The 12,382-nt window shown below is 35.8% G+C and overlaps 1 protein-coding gene across 5 annotated transcripts in view; it reads right to left on the bottom strand.

The window, feature by feature from the left end:
• ST3GAL6 (ST3 beta-galactoside alpha-2,3-sialyltransferase 6) overlaps positions 1-12,382 on the bottom strand; it is an 88,372-nt gene that overhangs the window by 49,683 nt on the left and 26,307 nt on the right. For all 5 annotated transcript variants that reach the window (XM_027867798.1, XM_027867825.1, XM_027867789.1 and 2 more), the window contains exon 2: positions 10,687-10,783. The gene's annotated coding sequence lies outside the window, so the exon portion shown is untranslated. The remainder of the gene's footprint in view (positions 1-10,686; positions 10,784-12,382) is intronic.

The raw sequence follows: 12,382 nt of genomic DNA, 5'->3' as shown, positions 1-12,382 counted from the left end.
TCACCTTTTATCATACCACCTTGGAAGAACTGGAAATTTACAGGTCCCTAGAATATCTCTGAAAACAGCTGACAAAATCCCTGAAGCTTGGGACAGTACATTCTCCACACTGCAGACAGACCCCGACCTTAACAAAGAGTTTATAATTCAAGTAATTGGCTGAGATCATGAGCAAGCAGCGCAAAAAGAGTCAGACTATATTATCTTACTTTGGTGACAAAGAAGATCAAAACACACAACCAGAAGAAGGCAATGAAGCCAAAGTTTCTACATCCAAAGCCTCCAAGAAAAATATGAATTGGTCCCAGGCCATGGAAGAGCTCAAAAAGGAGTTTGACAAGCAAGTAAGAGAAGGAGAGGAAAAACTGAGAGTGATGCTAAAGAAGACCCCCCAAAATACTGAAGAAAATAACACCTTAAAAAAGTCTAACCCAAATGGTAAAAAAGGTCCAAAAAGCCAATGAGGAGAAGAATGCCCTCAAAAGCAAAATTGGCCAAATGGAAAAGGAAGTCCAAAAGCTTACTGAAGAAAATACTTCCTTAAAAATTAGAATGGAGAAATTGGAAGCTAGGGACAATTTGAGAAATCAAGGCACTGTAACACTAATCCCAAAGAATGAAAAAATAGAAGAGAATGTGAAATATCTCACTGGAAAAACAACTGACCTGGAAAATAGATCCAGGAGACAGAATTTAAAAATTACTGACTATCTGAAAGCCATGAGCAAAAAAAGAACGTAGACCTCATCTTTCAAGAAATTATCAAGGAAAACTGCCCTGATATTTTAGAACCAGAGGGCAAAATAGAAATTGAAAGAATCCACCGATCACCTCCTGAAAGACATCCCCAAAGGAAAACTCCTAGGAATATTGTAGCCAAATTCCTGAATTCTCAGGTCAAGGAGAAAATATTGCAGGCAGCCAGAAAGAAACAATTCATGTATTGTGGAAACACAATCAGGATAACACAAGATTTGGCAGCTTCTACATTAAGTGACCGGAGGGCACGGAATATAATATTCTGGAGGGTAAAGGAGACAGGACTACAACCAAGAATCACCTACCCAGCAAAACTGAGTATAATCCTTAAGGGTAATAAATGGTCATTCAATGAAATAGGAGACTTTCAAGCATTCCTGAGGGAAAGAACAGAGCTGAATATAAAATCTGACTCTCAAATACAAGACTCAAGTGAAACATGGAAGAGATAAACAAGAAAGAGAAATCATAAGAGACTTATTAAAGCTGAACTGTTTACATTCCTACCAGGAAAAATGATAATCTGTAACTCATGAGTCCTTTGTCAGTATTAGGGTAGTGGGAAGGGAAAAAATTATATGTAAGTATGGATAGATAGATAGATAGAGGGCAACAGGGTAAGTTGAAGATGAAGGCATGATATCTGGAAAATAAAATTAAGGGGTGAAAGAGGATTATACTGGGAGAAGGAGAAAGGGAGAAGTAGAATGGGGTAAATTATCTCACATGAAACAGACAAGAAAAGACTTTTATAGTGGAGGGGAAATGGGGGAAGGTGAGAGGGAATGAGTGAATCTTATTCTCACAGGATTTGGCTTAAGGAGGGAATAACATACACAATGGGGTAGGGAAATCTAACTTACCCTATAGGAAAATAAGGGGGGAAGGGAGTAAGAGAGCAGGGGGTTGATAGAATGGGGGGCAGATTGGGGGAGGGAATAATCAAAAGCAAACACTTCTGAGGAGGAACAGGGTCAAAAGAGAGAATAGAATAAATGGGGGGTAGAATAGGATAAAGGGAAATATACTTAGTTTTTCACAACATGACTACTATGGAAGTATTTTGCATGACTACACATCTATAATCTGTATGAAGATGCTTGCCTTTTCAGTGAGGGTGGGTGGGGAGGAAGGAAGGGAGAAAATTTGCAACCCAAAAATTTAAAAACACATGTTAAAAATAAAAAGAGTTAAAAAAAAACCTAGATAAATCTTAAAACAAAATAAACAAGAAAGAAGTTAAGGAGGTGAATAGAATTTTAGAAAAGCTAAATATGACAGACCTCTGGAGAAAACTATTGAACTAATAAATAAAACTAAGAACTGGTTTTATGAAAAAAAATACATAAACTTTTGGTTAATTTGATTAAAAGAAAGAAGAAAATCAAATTACCAGTATCAAAAATGAAAATTTACCACCAATGAAGAGGAAATTAAAACAATAATTAGGAGCTATTTTGCCCAATTGTATGCCAATAAATGTGACAATCTAAGTAAAATGGATGAATATATACAAAAACATAAATTGCCAAGATTAACAGAAGAGGAAATAAAATATTTAAATAACCACATCTTTAAAAAGAAATTAAACAAGCCATTAATGAACTCCCTAAGAAAAAAATCTCCAGGGTCAGATAGATTTATAAGTGAATTCTACCAAACATTTAAAGAACAATTAATTCTAATACTATATACACTATTTGGGAAAAGAAGCAAAGACGCAGTACTACCAAATTCTTTTTATGATACAAACGGGGTATCGATACCTACACCTAAACCAAAACAGAGAAAGAAAATTATAGACCAAGACTGTACAACTTGCAGCCAGTGGACCACTTATGGCCCTCGGGCTTTTTGCAGCATGCCAAAGGATTTCCTCTACATACAAAAGGTGTTTTCCTCTATATTTTTCGCAGGCCACTAGAAATCTTTTGGTGTGCTGCAAGCAGCCCAAAGGCTGTAAGCAGCCCATGGGCTGCAAGTTATACTGGCTTGTAGAAACCATTTCTCTAATGAATATTGATGCAAAAATTTTAAATAAAATATTAGCAAAGAGATTACAGCAATTCATCATAAGGATAATACACTACAATCAAGTGAGATTTATACCAGGAACACAGGGATGGTTTCTACATTAGGAAAACTAGCAGTATAATTGACCATATCAATAACAAAACTAACAGAAATCATATGATTATCTCAACAGATGCAGAAAAAACTATTGACAATATACAGCATCCATTCCTATTAAAAACACTAAAGAGCATAGGAATAAATGGAACTTTCCTTAAAATGATAAGTAATATCTATCTCAAACTATCAGCAAGCATTTTCCACAATGGGGATAAGCTAAAAGCATTCCCAATAAGATCGGGGTGAAACAAGGATGCATGTTATCACCACTATTATTCAATATTGGACTAGAAATGCTAGCTTTAGCAATAAGAGAAGAAAAAGAATTGAAGGAATTAGAATAGGCAATGAGGAAATAAAACTGTCACTCTACAGATGATATGATGATATACTTAGAGAATCCTAGAGAATCAACTAAAAAACTATTTGAAATAATTAACAACTTTAGCGAAGTTGCAAGATAGAAAATAAACCCACATAAATCATCAGGATTTCTACACATTACCAACAAAGCTCAGCAAGAAGAGATAAAAAGAGAAATTCCATTTAAAATAACTGTAGATAATATAAAATATTTGGGAGTCCACTTGCCAAGACAAACGCAGGAACTATATGATCACAATTATAAAACACTTTTCACACAAATAAAGTCAGATCTAAACAAGTGGAAAAATATCAACTGCTCATGGATAGGCCAAGTTAATGTAATAAAAATTACAATTCTACCTAAATTAATTAACTTATTCAGTGCCATACTAACCAAAATACCAAAAATTATTATAATATAAATTACTTAATATATAGATTACATAATAGCATAAATTACAATATGACAACTATTTTATAGAGCTAGAAAAAATAACAAAATTCATCTGGAAGAACAAAAGGGCCAGAATATCAAGGGAAGTAATGAAAAAATGCAAAGGAACATGGCTTAGCCCTATAAGATCTAAAACTATATTATAAAGCAGCAATCATCAAAACCATTTGGTACTGGATAAGAAATAGCGTGGTGGATGAGTGGAATAGATTAAGTACACAAAACACAGTAATAAATGATTATTGCGACTCACTATTTGACAAAAAATGCTGGCAAAACTGGAAAACAGTATGGCAGAAACTAGGCACAGACCAATATCTCACACTCTATACCAAGATAAAGTAAAAATAGGTATATGATTTAGACATAAAGGGTGATACCATAAGCAAATTAGGAGTGCAAGGAATAGTTTTCATGTCAGATCTATAAGAAGGGAAGAATTTATGACCAAATAAGAGACAAAGAACATTATGAAGTGCAAAATGGTTACTTTTGATTACGTTAAATTTAAAAGGTTTTGCACAGACAAAACCAAAGCAACCAAGTTTAGAAAGAAAGCAGAAAGATGGGAAACAATTTTTATAGCAAGTATTTCTATTTGAACTTGGGTCCTCCTAACTTCAGGGCCAGCGCTCTATCCGCTGTGCCACCTATCTGCCCCAGAAATAAACATTTAATTATCTGCTATCACAGCATGCTCTCAGTGAACTGAAGTAACTGCATGATCTCAAACAGATAAGCACAATAGCACAATATACATTAGGACATGAGCATTCAAACAAACAAAAGTTATCTCAAAGGAACTCATCTAACTTGTAATGACACATACTAAAAAACAGCTTGTGCAACTACAGTCTAACACGAGAAAAAATGTTAATTTTTCTCTAGTGGATCCCTGCAAACTAGGGTATTCAAGAATAAGAGTACTGGATAGAGAATCCCATTAGTAGGCCCTTGCAAATTCTAGGGGCCTAAAAATTATCCTAGAGGAAGTTCTATTGGGACAAATACCCTTTGCACTATTTTGGGAAAATAAAGTCAGCATGTGCCTCAATAATACAGGAGAAGAGCACAGGGCATTCCTGTATTATTGTGCCCTTCCCCTATATTGTTAAGCAATTTTTAAAAGAGCCTTTTTGTTAATCGACTTGTATTTTTTTGTTTGCATTTAAAGAAAGTTGAATGCTCTTGTGTTTGAAAAACCATATGGAGCTTCTCACCTCCAAATTACATGAGAAGTTACAATTTTAATGGGTATTAATACACTCAAATGTCTTCCTAAAAATGAATAACCTCTGTGAGCACAGTACAGTACAGGGGTGTCACACTCAAATTGAAATGTGTCCACTAAACCATACATAAGCATTCCCATGAGTCTTGGGAAACATATTCACTTAAAAAGTCATAAATTATATATTTTTATTAAATTTTTTAAAACTTTGTTAAACATTTCCCAATTACATTTTAATCCAGTACTGCTTGTGGGCGTGAGTCTGACAGCTCTGCAATACAATATATTGTACATATATAATCAAATTAGTATTTTAAACTACATCTCTTGCTTCATCTGCTGTGCAAAATCAGAATATTTCAGTTTCTCCACTAATTGTGAATTGTAGATATCTCGCAGTGAATTGTAATTCACAATCAATTGATTGTGAGGGAATGAAGGTGGGCAATTCTTCTCACCATATTAATTGCAAGTGGAATCATTTTATACTGTTCTGAATATGATTTTTTTCTTTTTTTTGAGCTTTTACTTAAAAAGAAAAGAACATGAATTCATTTTCACTGCTTCCCAGCTTCCCTCCAAATATATAAAAGAAAACCAACAAAAACTTTATAAAAAACACACATAAAAATCTTAGAAATGCAGAAAAGTAGAAGTACAAAACATATCTTTTACTGACCATAATGCAATGAATATTATATTCAATAAAGGGTCATTAATGGAAGAATTAAAAATTGGAGACCAAATGACAATCCTAAAGAAGTGGTGGGTCAAAGAAATATCAGAGGGAGAGGGGCAGCTAGGTGGCGCAGTGGATAGAGCACTGGCCCTGAAGTCAGAGTACCTGAGTTCAAATCCAGCCTCAGACAAAACACTTGACACTTACTAGCTTTGTGACCCTGGGCAAGTCACTTAACCCCAATTGCTTAAAAAAAAAAAAAATCAGAGGGAAAAGTAGCCACATCAATGGGGGCTTGTTAATGTCCCAGAGTTAGATTTGAACCCAGGTCTTCCTAACTCCTACTCTGGCTTTCTATCCACCACACCAGAGGTTGACAAACCATGGCCCAAAGGTAAGAATGGCTTTTACATTTATGTATTATGTAAATGCCAGTATGTTTGGGTTAGAGGCAATAATTTGCCTACCCCTTGTTACACAATACTGCTTTTCGTACTAAAAAATACTATAGAGAAAAGCACCCTAGCCCTTGAAAGATTTAGGATATTAATTAAGAGTGAAATAAGCAATATTCCTGGGTTACAAAACTGAGGGGTAACTTCTATTAAAAAATTAATTCCAGTCTATGTAAATGGGTAGATTAAAATGACTAGTTCTATAACATCAAAACTTGGAAATGTAATTTGTTAGGCAAATATACAAAGAGCCCCAAGGTAAATCAATTTAGGGAAACAAAATGGAACATCATGGTATTTAGCTACATTGACTTTAGATATTCCTAAATATCTAAAACAATTTCTAATTTACTTTTGAAGCAAAATAATATTTGGTAATTCAGGGTAGAATGACAGAACATTGTGCTGGAGTCAGCCCCTACTGGCTCATGAAAACAAATTGCTAAATTTTCAGGAATTTGGTGCAAAGTTCAACCAGTTCCTATGCCAGCAATGTTATTTGTTGGCATGAAAGCATTGTTGTTAATCAAGCACAGCAGAGTGTGTTTTCAATGTGTTATTGTATACGTTAAATAACTATGACTTTAATATTGAATATCTGAAAGTAAACTATTGAATTTTGTTCTGATGGTGTTAATACATATTGGGGGATAAATTCTGGAGTAGCCACAAAGTTATTAGAAAATTTTCCTAAGGTCATTATTTGGCACTATTTTAAATCAATTGATTCAATTATCAATTATTCAATTGATCAATTATGACAATTCTGAATATTTCTAGATAAAACATATTCTATTTTTGCCAATCTAATAAAAAACCAACCAAGTGAGAAACTAAAGAACCTGAAATGAAAATTATTAATATTGGTTGAGTGTAGGACCAAGATGGGTGGTGTGTACTTTATAAACTGCTACTTCGGTATACTGTGCATAGCCCATACTCTACATGCATTTTTCTCATTCTTCTTATTCTGATTTGGCAAAGAGATTAGCGAACATTAACTTCTTTTAACACCTTGCCTTAGTGACTGACATTCCTAAAGAAGTCAGCTGCATTACAGTCAAAATTAGCTAACATTCAGAAAGCATAAAAATCAAATGTTCCATGAGAGTTTGGGAGAATTTAAAGATTGATACTGGAAACCATGAATCTCAAGCTGAAGATCTGATTAAGTCAAATAAGTTTAATGATACCTCATTGAATAAAAATAATATATCTAATGCTCTTCCTAAGAATGTTACTAGAAAACAGAATTCAAAACATGGACTTATATCTTTTATCAGATAGAAATTATTAAAACATTTAAAATTTTGATTTTATTATCTACCTAGCCTTGTGAAGAACTAATTTCACCTGCATATAGCTGGTATATACTGGGTATATACCATGTATCAATAGCCGGTATATACTAGATATATGCCATGTATCAATAGCTGGTATATACTGGGTATATGCCATGTATCAATAGCCGGTATATACTGGATATATGCCATGTATCAATAGCTGGTATATACTGGGTATATGCCATGTATATAGCTGGTATATAGTGGGTATAGACTATGTATATAGCTGATATATATAGGGGTAAAAAAAAAAACCCTACATCACTTAAGTGAAATTTTGAAACAAGAAATTGATATGAACAATTTTTAAGATTTTGCAGATAAAAATATAGACTCAATGTTCCAATCCCTACAACTATACAAAAAGCTAAAAAGTTAGTTAGTACTACTCCCATTAACCATGATGAGGTTGAAAGAGGTTTCAGGTTAATGAATATAAACTGTACCAGGGTAAGAAATACTTCAATGGTAGATGTCATCTCAGACTTAATGGTAATAAATTGGGAAAAAACTTAACTGGGATGGAACTCCATTTGTTATATCAAGGTTGAATTGCAACCATAGGTTGGCTACAGATACAAGAGTTCACCAAAAAAAAAATCAACAAAAGCATTTTGTGAGAATCAGTGTCTTTATGGAATTTATAATAAAGAGTTTTATATATTTTATTATTATTTGTACATTATGTGTTACTTAGTAAAATTTATGATAATCTTGTGACATTAGATATACATGTATTTTTTTGAGTCAGTTGTTAAACATTCAACAGCAAACCACTTTATGACAGCCTCTAAAAAAGTGAATGATTATATAATAAAGGATTGACTGATAAATAAATCTTTATCAACATTTATTAAAAGATGCAGAATATGTTCAAGAATTAACAAATCAATAGGACATACAGTTAAAACATACCCTATCTGAGCTACCTTGCAGCTTTCTGTCATAAAAAAAGTTTTTAATAACTGCAAGCACTACATTTTTATGCAAACTGACTTTCCTACTCTGTCCCCCAACGCACTCCAAGCTACCTTCCCAACCAGCTGGTTGTACTTGCTCAAAGAACTCAAATAAACTCTGACATCTGCCAAACAAAACATAATTAGAATAACAAGATGCTGCCAAAACATCACATGATCCATTCCAAAGCAAATACAAACAGTGAAATCAATAGGACCTTTAGAGGTAGATGCTTACATGCTGCTTATGTAAGGAAAATAACTCTGGTATCTTAGGGAGTGGGGAGAAGACCAGGCTCAGAGTTAGAAACATCGATGTTTAAGAAGTGCCTCTGACACGAATTAGCTCTGTAAACCCAGGCAAATCTCAGCTCCTTGTGCCAGGCACCTTGCTTAAGACTAAAAAGTCACAGAAGATTTGATGATCTGCCTTGGAAAAAGAAGTTTCCACATCAGGATTTACCTACGCTAATAAAATCACAAATCTAAACAAAAAAATTAACATATCAGAAAAGGAAGTGGTCTGGCCATGCACGAACTGAGGGATAACTGATGGAGAGCTGGCGTGCTACCTTTGTACTCAAGTGATGTTGAAAGACCCCAAAAAGGTCCCCCTGGGGCACTGATAAGACCCACCATGGGGGGCATGGAGGAAAGCAACATAAGGTAAGATGGAATAATACTATGATGACGATAACAATAACAACAAGAAGTATGTATACAACACTTACTATTGGGCAGGCATTTTGCACATGTTATCAGACTTTATCCCCGTAGAAATCCTATGAGGCAGGTGCAATTCTTATCCCCATTTTATAGCTCAGGAAACCGAGGCAAAAAGAGGTAAAATGACTTGCCCAGGGTTACACAGTCTGCACATGTATAAGGCAGATCTGAACTGAGGTCTTCCTCACTCCAGGCCCAGAGTTCTATCCTCTGTACCATGTAGCTGCCTCAGATAGATAAGGTATAGATCTGTGACCTAAGAGGGAAGTACTCACCCACATCAAAGAGTCCAAATTCTCTAAAGTTTATGTCTAGTCTAGCAGCTGGACTTGAAGAATAAAGTTATTTCTAGAGCACTGCAAAAAAAACCCCAAAACATCACACTATAACTCTGGTCAGTCACTGAATTTCTCAGCCACCAATTTGTAAAATGATTGTATCATCATCTGTCTCAGAGGGTTTTTAAAGTTATAAAGGGAACTCTTTTTAGAAGGCATTTGAGGACCTTCTCAGACTTTGGCCCTTCTCCCATCAGTGTAAAAAGCATCATTACTGACACATTACACAAAAATGACAAGTCAAGATACATGGAAAGAAGCTCAGGTTAGGAATATAGTGCGTATAACCTATGGCAGTCGGGGAGGAGAAGAGGATGTAGGAGAATCAGATATTAAAAGTCTTTAAGAGCATGATATCTTGCATTTGAAAATTAGAGGTTCATAGGCGTTAAAGCCAGAAGGAATATTTCTCTTCAAATACAAACTCCTAGTTTTACAGCTGAAGACAGTGAGTCCCAGATAGATGAGACATTTGCCCAAGGTCACTAAGCAGCTGCTCTGGAATTCCAGTTCTAACTATAAATGCAGGGTCATTCTTGCTACACTGCCATAGCTTCTATCCTAGGATATGTTGACAAACTAAAAATTACCTGTAAGGTGGCCATTTAAAACTAAATTTATGACTCATACACTTCCAAATGCATGACTATCTACACTGCCACACTGTAGGCTTGGTATCACAGCTAGTCCCCTAAATGGTAGATCCCGGAAGGAGGGTTCAATGCCTTAAAAAGAATGGATGCTAGCCCTGACCCTCTCAGTCATGACTCCATATTGAATTGTACAGAGACCAGCTGTGACCACTTAAAGTGCATGGCAACACTAAAACAGCCATCATCTTCGTTGAAGGAAATGGGTATACCTATTATAAAGTGATGGATGCCTGAAGGTCTACAGTTTTGAACTCATACAACCCAAGACTTAAATGTGTGAGTTGAATTAATTTACGAGGCACAGAATCTTGGGAGTAGTTCTTAAGATTGTGGAATTAGAAGGGCCCTTATATAATTAGGTTCCACCTAACCCTGAATGTTGGTTAATCCAGTTTTAGCTTTCTAAAATGATTTATCCTGCCCCTATCTCCTCACCTTGTACCCTGAAAGTGAAAACCAAAGAAGGAAGATGTGTTTGGGGGATACAGAATAAACCAGACAGTCAAAAGCAAAAGGTTTGTGGAGGGTGGCATTAGGAGATAAGATTGGAAAGAAAAGCTGAGGACAACCTGTAAAGTTCACTGTGTTACCTTCTGCATGAACCTCTTCTACATATACTTTGTCTAGTCCAGCTTTCAAAGAGACAATCTCCTCTTGACGTTGTGAAAAGATGGATTTTTAAGATATCTGAAAATAAGAGAAGAGGTAAATTACTGGAAAAATTAAAAATATTTATTATTGCTTAGAAAACAACTCAGAGGATAGTAATAGCTACCAATTGATATATCTAATTTCTCACCTCTACAAAATCTTTGTTAGAATAATCTACACCTTATCAAGGGCATCCTTGACAAAATATGACAAGAGAAGAGGTTTTTGTTGTTGTTCACTTGTTTCAGTCATGCCTGATTCTTTTGTAACCACATTTGGGATTTTCTTCAAAAATACTGACTGGAGTAATTTGCCATTTCCTTCTCCAGATCATTTTACAGATGAGGAAACTGAAGCAAACAGGGTTAAGTGACTTGTCCAGGGTCACATAGCTAGTAAGTGTCTGAGGAAAATTTGAATTCAGGAATATGAGTCTTCCTGACTTCGGGCTTGGCACTCTATCCATTGTGCCACCCAGCTGCCCCAATGAAGAGGCAGGCATTTGGAATGATAATCCATAACAGACCACATCTTTATAGTCACACAACTGATGGAAAGGTGAATAGAATACAAGATTCCACTGTGCTTATTCTTTTGACTCTAAAACAGCATTTGATTTAGTGGAGCAAAATGCAATTTTGAAAGTATACAATATAGGTAATTATATATTATATATATAGCATAATGTATATAAAAGTATATAATGAAGTATAGTATAATATATAAAAGTATATAATAAAGTATAACCCATGTAATATGCTAAAATCATATAAGGTTTTCTAATGAACGCAGCAGAGATAACCTTATAGGTCTACCTTATGATTAAGAAAGGTGGAGCCAAGATGGCGGAGTAAAAGCAGTGACTTGCTTAAGCTCTCCCCCAAAACCCTCCAAATATCTGTAAAAAATGGCTCTAAACAAATTCTAAAACAGCAGAACCCACAAAAAGAGTGAAACAAATTTCCAGCCTAAGACGACCTGGAGGGTTGATAGGAAAGGTCTATTGCGCCAGGCTGGGAGAGGAACGCAGTTCAGCGTGGGCATGCAAGAAAAGCAGGCCTCAGCAAACCTGGAGCAGGCCTCAGACGACTGAATCACAGGCAGCTGTGGCATTTTCCAGACTTCTCAACCCACAAATGCCAAAGATACCTTAGAAGGTCAGTAGAAAAGGTCTGTGACCATAGTGAGAAAGAAGGTTGGTCCCAGCCCCAGTGCCAGCTACATTCCTGTGGTGGCAGCTGCTTCCTAAGCTTCTGGCCCACAGACTGAGGGGGAATCGAGTGGCTGAGCAGAGGGGGATTGCAGGGATCTCTTTGCTGGTGCTGAGGCAGGATTCTCTTGCTTTGCCCATGCTTGGATCTGGGTCACAGTTCTGGGTGACGATCCTGGGGCAAGGAGAAGTGCTGGCATGGTGGAGCTTATAGTAGTGGTGAAGAGGAAATCCCCCTCACAGTTCCAAGACAGAAAAGAGTGCTTGTGGTCACTCATAGACCAGAGCTCAGGTCAGGAAAGGAGTAAACACCTTGCCCCTCGATCATACCACCTTAGAAGAACTGAAAATTTACAGGTCCCTACAAGTATCTCTGAAAACAGCTGCACAAAACCCCCAAAGCTTGGGACAGTACATTCTACACA

This window comes from Vombatus ursinus, unplaced genomic scaffold, assembly GCF_900497805.2.
Source record: "Vombatus ursinus unplaced genomic scaffold, bare-nosed wombat genome assembly UNPS02001419.1, whole genome shotgun sequence".
NCBI lineage: Eukaryota > Metazoa > Chordata > Mammalia > Diprotodontia > Vombatidae > Vombatus > Vombatus ursinus.
The sequence above is the reverse complement of the archived record's forward strand: the minus strand, read 5'-3'. Positions and strand labels throughout refer to the sequence as shown.